Source organism: Gossypium hirsutum, chromosome A13 (assembly GCF_007990345.1).
Source record: "Gossypium hirsutum isolate 1008001.06 chromosome A13, Gossypium_hirsutum_v2.1, whole genome shotgun sequence".
In the NCBI taxonomy this organism is placed as follows: domain Eukaryota; kingdom Viridiplantae; phylum Streptophyta; class Magnoliopsida; order Malvales; family Malvaceae; genus Gossypium; species Gossypium hirsutum.
The window spans coordinates 76109984-76117580 of record NC_053436.1 but is presented as its reverse complement, the minus strand read 5'-3'; the positions used below and the strand labels follow the sequence as shown (position 1 = coordinate 76117580).

At 34.9% G+C, this 7597-nt stretch overlaps 2 pseudogenes; both read right to left on the bottom strand.

Annotated features, from left to right (window-relative positions):
* Window positions 1-981: 981 nt before the first annotated feature.
* Window positions 982-3890, bottom strand: LOC107894504 (probable linoleate 9S-lipoxygenase 5; annotated as a pseudogene).
* Window positions 3891-4014: 124 nt separating this feature from the next.
* On the bottom strand, window positions 4015-6945 carry LOC107894503 (probable linoleate 9S-lipoxygenase 5; annotated as a pseudogene).
* Between the last annotated feature and the right edge of the window lie 652 nt (window positions 6946-7597).

Sequence of the window (7597 nt, the reverse complement as noted above, 5' to 3'; positions counted from 1 at the left end):
GATTCCTATCAAGGATATTCCCAAGAGTGTCTATAGTTGAGTAGTTATTGTTTTCAAGAAAACCTTGTTCGGGTTGGACTCTAGTTCTGTGTATTTTGGTGTTTCCTTCTCAGGCATGAACTAATGACTTATAGTCCGGCGGTTTAAGAGGTAGCCTGCATAAGGATATTGGCAAAGTTAACTGCTGCATGGAAAGCCGAAGCCATCTATATGATAATGGTGCAAGGATCGATCAACTCTTCTCGAGTCTGCATTTTAGGCCACTATGGCTTGTCTTTCTTGTCGCCATGGCCCTCATCTCGGAGTTCTTTCCACCAGGCCTGAAGTTTAGGATCTTGTTAGACCATTTAGTCGGTCTTGTAGTAGGAGCAATAATCTCTAACCCATTTTTCAATTGCAAACCAAATCTCCAGTCCATCAACATCAAATGGATAATCTTTTATCAGCAAACGAAGACCATTTGGTGAACTCTCATCATCAATTACAACTCATCTGAATAGAGAAGATGAAAACATGTTATTTTCATAATTCAAAAGCTTTATATACCTGTATCCATCACGTATTCGAACAAGGGTGTAAGGGCATGACTCTAAGTACAAGGAAAAACTATTTATATCTGAGCTAAATGTACCTTTTCTTGAGATCTCTAGGAAGTGTCTGGTCAAGCAAATTCCAACTCTTGTAAATTACTGATGACATTTCTGTTGCATACTTTCCAGGGAAAACTATTAATTCCAGAACACCACCTCCGTTAATCAGAATCTGCCTAGCAAAGGCATTGATGTTCATCGTGTCCCAGAAGTGAGGATAGAGAAGCTTATAAATTGGATGAACCATACTAAGCGTCGGTTCGTTGCAATCATGGATGGCTCCATTGTAGCATAAGTGTTCAACCTGTAAACAGATTAAAAAACCATAAACATAAACCATCCTCTTAGATCGAAGCTAATCGATACATTCATGTTAATTTACATATTCATACTAATGGCTTATGAGTTGATGAACAATAGAGTCATTTACAGCAACATAAGCTTTAGCCAACTGCCATATTGAACCTTCAACTCCATGTTCTGTAGGTGTGTAAACCTTGCTAACAACACCTAATTGATCCCCATCCAGATGTGGCAAACTCAATTCAATCACCAATGGCTTCAAAATGCCATCATTGCGTAAAAGCAAGATGGTTCGAGACGTATAAGTATTGGTTGTTGTGGTGTTTATCCTCCGCAGGTACGTCATAAGTGAATCATGATGATCCAATATGAATAACCTGTTGGTTCTCAGTGCCTGTTCAACCAAATCCTTTTCAAGTTAAACTGATTTGAAAAGGATAAACCAAATAACATTAATTCTGGGGTATTCGAATTCTCACCTCTTCTACTGTTAGTCCCTCTAGGTTGTGCTCAATGTGTTCCTTGGTTATGGCACTGTTTTGATTACCATATATTTTTGGATCTAGGTTGCTTGTAGAAGGAAATTCCTAAAACCAGAAAATATATATATTTAACATATGGTAAATTTTAAGAATTGAACGGATTTCCAGATAAAAAAATTACTTGAAGAAGACGGATTATAACAGGGTTAACTCCAGCCAGCATTTCTCTGGCGAATTCTTCATCAGTCCTCCATGCAGTCTTACTGTCTGCTCCAATTCATTAAAAAATATCGAAGTAAATGACTGGAATCAACAATAAAGATATTTAACTCTGAAATTAGCAATACATTTAATGCAAACCTTGAATGACTTGAGGCACAAAAAATTTCGACAATTGGGCTCCATCAGTTCAGAAAATTTCTTTAAGCATCTCCAAGGGGATGTTGTTGATGATATTGTCAAGAAAAGGTCCAGAAGGAAGCTTAACTCCACCATAGTAGAGTTCAAGAACATGCTCCAATAAGTTGAATTCGTTGTGTGTTTTCCAAGTTAGATCTTGAAGCTCTGGGACTAAGAGTTTTAAAGGATCAAAAGTTTAATTGAGTGTACTTTTTTCATAATAGCTCAATTGTTTTTTTTAATTTTTGTATTGAGGGCTTTTAGATCTTTTAGCCTTATAATAATTTGAATGTACCTTAAAATTAAAGCCAATAAAATTCTCTTTAAATTATGGAAAACTTTTTCCACAACGAATCAATAAGGCTTCTTTTGGATTAAAAAAAAGAGAGAGAGGTAGTTTTCATTTTTTTAAATAATCTTTGGAAATTTTAACAATGTAAAAATTAAAAAATAATAAAATATTATTTTTATTATTTTCACCGAAGTTGTTTGAATTAGATCAAACCGGTTAGACTGTGAATTAACTAGGTACCAGTCTAGAGAAAGGCATTAGATCTATTGACTCTGGAATCATTATAGATCGATTGAGCCAAGATAGAACTAGTTGAACCATATTTTTAATTTTTTTTTTATTTTGGGTAAACTATATCCAAGTTCCATCAACTATTAGTAAATTTATGTTTTGATTACTCAACTTTAAAAAATTACAAAATGGTTATTGAACTATTTGAAAGTTATCATTTAAGTCATTGAATTACTCAAAAGTTTTTATTCAAGTCATTAGGTGGTTAAGTCTTTTTAAAGTCTGGCTAGCGAGCTCCATACGACAATTTGATGATTGATACGATGAATTAGTACCCATTCATGAGTAGAAGGACATACTTTAGATCCAAGTCAATTTGTCGATTAGTGCCGAAGATCGAAGAAGAAAGCTTTTTGAATTTTAGGTCGCAAATTCATGACGTTCAAAGTTATTCCATGAAAGAAAATTGATTTGGAGAAGAGAATGAAAAGGAAAGCTTTCAAATGATGCAAGTGTTGTGAATAAAGAAGTCCATACAATAATGATTTAACAGTTTGGTAACTTAAATGAAAACTTTCAAATAGGCTAATAACATAATATTTTAAAGTTGAGTGATCAAAATGTAAACTTACTAATAGTTTAATGACCTTGGGTGTAATTTACCTTTTATTTTTTTATGAATTTTTTAATAATTTTTTAATCAAACCAATTGGACAGACAACCGGTGACCTGATTAGACCATTAGTCTAGTTCTGAAAACCTTAGTTTTCATTGAAATGTTTTGTAAAAGTGAAAATAATTAAAACAATGATATTTAACTTTAAATAAATCAATCATGGTTCAAACCCATAGAAAAGCAAAATTATTTTTTAAAATATTATATCTAATGCCCTAATTCGAATCCATATAAATTTAAAATTATTTTATTTTTTTGTAATTAACAAACATTCTTTCATTGGGGTTGGGGGATTTTGTGCTTAACTTGTTGTATATTTCAAGGCTTTGTGCCCTTTGATGTAATAGGCCCTTTTTTAACAAAAAGTAAAGTTGCTTAATTCCTTATTTAACATTAGGTTTCAAATTTAAACTTGGATAATATGTTTCTTCATCCCTTAGAAAATAATAATCATAATAATAAATAATTCATAATTATTGAATTATGAAACTATCAAGAGAAAATTATCCGTAAAATGTTTAGAAGTTCAATTATAACTCATTGGCCTCCTTGAGTTCATGGCAATGTCAATTTGGAAGACATAAACAATATTCTACACCATGTATTAAAGTCCTTCAAGAGGACAATGCAAATTACAATAATATCGAAGTTCTTACAATATTATACAGACATTGAATATCTATAAAACTTTATTTGTTGCACTAACAACAAACTTTCATTTATTTACAATTGTGTATAATTAAAAAAAATGAAGAACTTAATGGCCTTTGTTAAAGAATTTAAAGATAAATGCATGAGATTGAGACATTGTTTGGAATTCCCTTACCCGTAAGTTCATGTTCGTTAGTTGGATACAACAATGTGTATGGCATATTGACCGGACCAAGACGGTTCTTCAACTGCTCGTCGTTGTTCATCTTTACAATCCATTCCTTTATCCCAGTAAGCCACTTCCCGAATTCATTGAAAGCTACAAGTGGGGTTTCATCTGATGTCCATTCAGGGTTGGCTCTCTACCCTAAATAAACTTTATCTGATGAATGCCTTGATAGGATTTCTATCAAGGATATTCCCAGGAGTGTCTGCATTTGAGCAGTTATTATTTTCAAGAAAACCTTGTCCTGGTTGGACTCTAGTTCTATGTATTCTGGTGTGGCATGAATCGATGACTTATTGTCGGGCGGTTCGGGAGGTAGCCTGCATAAGGATATTGGCCAAAGTTAACTGCTGCATTGAGAGCCAAAGCCACCCATATGATAATGGTGCAAGAATCAATTAACTCTTCTCGAGCCTGCATTTTAGGCCACCATGGCTCATCTTTCTTGTCGCCATGGCCCCCCTCTCAGAGTTCTTTCCACTAGGCTTGAAGTTTAGAGTCTTATTGGCCATTTCATCGGTCTTGTAGTAGAAGGAGCAACAATCTCTGACCCATTTTTCAATTGCAAACCAAAATTTTAGTCCATCAACAGCATATGGATAATCTTTTATCAGCAAACGAAGACCATTTGATGAACTCTTATCATCGACTGCAACTCCTCTGAATAGAGAAGATGAAAACATGTTATTTCCATAATCGAAAAGCTTTATATACCCATGTCCATCATGTATTCGAACATGAGTGCAAGGGTATGACTCTAAATACAGGGAAAAACTATTTGTATTAAAGCTAAATGTACCTTTTCTTGAGATCTCTAGGAAGTTCCTGGTCAAGAAAATTCCAACTCTTGTAAATTACCTATAACATTTCTATTGCATACTTTCCAAGGAAAACTATTAATTCCAAGACACCATCTCCGTTAATCAGAATCTTCCTAGCAAAGGCATTGATGTTCATCGTGTCCCGGAAGTGAGGATTGAGAAGCTTATAAATTGGATGAACTACACTAAGCTGTCGGTTCGTTACAATCACGAATGGCTCCATTGTTGTATGAGTGTTCAACCTGTAAATAGATTAAAAAAACCATAAACATAAACCATCCTCTTAGATTGAAGCTAATCAATGCATACATGCTATTTTTATATATTTATACCAATGGCTTATGAGTTGATGAACACCAGAGTCATTTACAGCAACATAAGCTTTATCCAATTGCCGTATTGAACCTTCAACTCCATGTGCTGCAGGTGTGTAAACCTTGCTAACAGAACCTAATTGATCCCTATTCAGATGTGGCAAACTCAATTCAATCACCAATAGCTTCAAAGTGCCATCATCGCGTAAAAGCAAGATGGTTTGAGACGCTTAAGTCTTGGTTGTCGTAGTGTTTATCCTCCGCAGGTACGGAATAAGTGAATCATGATGATCCAATATGAATAACCTATTGGTTTTCACCTAATCTTCATATATACCAATTATCACATATATCATGCCTCTGACTTTTGTTTACCTTTATTAGCACCCATCGAACTCTAACCTGAGGGCGAAGCATCCTGAGCCATAAAATCTTTTAGCTCGTCATTTTTAACAACCTTATTTATAGCATCCTTTAAAGAGAAACAATCCTCAGTCTTGTGTCCCCTGTCATTGTGGAAACTACATATATCTTTTGAGTTGGATCTTGACTGGCTACGTTGCATAAGTGTTGGGCTTGGTAAGATGCCCAAACTTCTAACCTGATTAAGAATGTAGGTACGCGAAGCATTTAAATGATTGTAAGCTTCAAATTTTCCATAAGGAACATACAAGTATGTTTGCCTTGAGGTCTCTGACCACCTTTAGCAATTCATTTTGCAAGTAATTCCTCTATTGTCCCCCACTTTGGACTCCTAAACTCTGAGAAGAAGGAATTTTTTGGCTACACGCACCCTAAAAGTCCCTAAATTACCTATTATCCCTTTAAAAAGTGTTGTGAGCCACTCTTTTAATTTCTTCTTCCTCAACAAACTTGTAGGCCCTTTCGTATAAGTTTGCCAAACTCTGTAGTTTGTTACCAGTAAATGAGTACTGAATGTGCTCATTTTGAACTCTCATAATGAAGGCATCAAGTGCCTGTTGGTCCTCCAAGTTTTTTGTATTCAACGTGCCTGCATGGAACCGTTTGACATACTCTTGCAAAGATTATCCATCTTTCTGTTTTTCTGACATCAAACTCATAGGAGTGCTCATTATCATCTTATTGGCATGAAACTTACCCAAAAACATCTGACTCAATTGTGAGAAGCTTTGAATGGAGCCTTGTGGCAAAGAAAAATACCAATCTTTGGCGTTTCCCTAAAATTCATCAAGAAAAATTTACATTTCACTGTATTAAAATACCAATCTTTGGCGTTTCCCTAAAAGTCATCAAGAAAACTTTACATTTCACTGCATCAAAAGCTCTTAACACATTCATGTAATCATTATACTGCATGAGATTTTCCTGAGGATCCCTTCTACCTTTAAATATCTCTTTCTACACTTTAAAATCGAATGGTAGGATCATAGCTGCCACTTTTGGAGGCAAAGGGTTGTTTGAACAAAATAACTGGTCTATGTCTTGTACATCAGGGTGCAATTTTCACACATTTCTACGCAAAGCATCCATCTCATTCTACCATGGCTTTGCATGTGCTCCTACAACCTCCTCCTAGAGAGGCGTGAAATGGTCCTAAATACCAGAGGGGTCGAACTGCACCTTTCTTCTTAGTTCTTCATTTTGTCTGAGCAACTCCTAGTGAAATTATTATTACTATTCAAACTTGGAACTTTTTTGAGTCATTTTTTATTTTATTAACCTTAGGTACTCTTGTAAACCAAACAACTATTGTGGCGATGCTCCTTGATCAGAAGGGAAAGATGGCCCCGGACTAGAATGGGAATTAATATTAAAAGAATTAGAATCACCTCCTTGGCCTAAGTTGCCTAAATTTTCTGGCCGATCAGCAAACCAACCAGCGAAGAGATCTATTTCTTAGGGTTTGGCTGCCGGTGCCAGAACCTCCCGCTTGGTCCGATGGGAAACCGTTAGGGAAATTCTCATTAGGGTGAGTCATCTTGGTTTTCTGATTTTCTGAAGGTCGGAACTCTGTCTACACTAACCACACCAAATTGTTGAGTGTTTTTATGTGTCTTTCTCTCAAAAGGGTTAAATTCTCTATATATATTATATGGTTACTGTTCATGGATGTGACATTGTAGGTAGGTCCCCATATATACCCTATTTCTAAGGTTAACACGTGTTTTCTATGTGTGGGTTTGCATGCATGATGTTGGGAACCCATATCATGCGAGCTCATGAAAGGATACGAATACCTCACGTGCGAACCTAAGAGACAATCCATGCAGGTTACGGGTTGATACCCTATCAGGTAACGGGGTAGCGGGTCAGTAATGATGAGTACCATAACAAGACTCTAATTTTAAAAATAAAATTCAAGTTAAGATCTTAAAATTAAAACCCAAAACTGTGTGATAAAATGGTAGAATCTCTTATTTAAAAACCCAATAAAAGATAATATAATATATATGTTGGACAAAATACGTTAGCGAACAAAATAAATAGATCTAAATAACCATATAAAAATAAATATAAATAGAATGAATGATTTATATTTAATTTGTTAAATACGAAAACAAAATAAAACCGTAACATAAGTTGAAATAAAAAAGGAAGGAAAAAGATTTTATGATATGTTGAGGCCTATG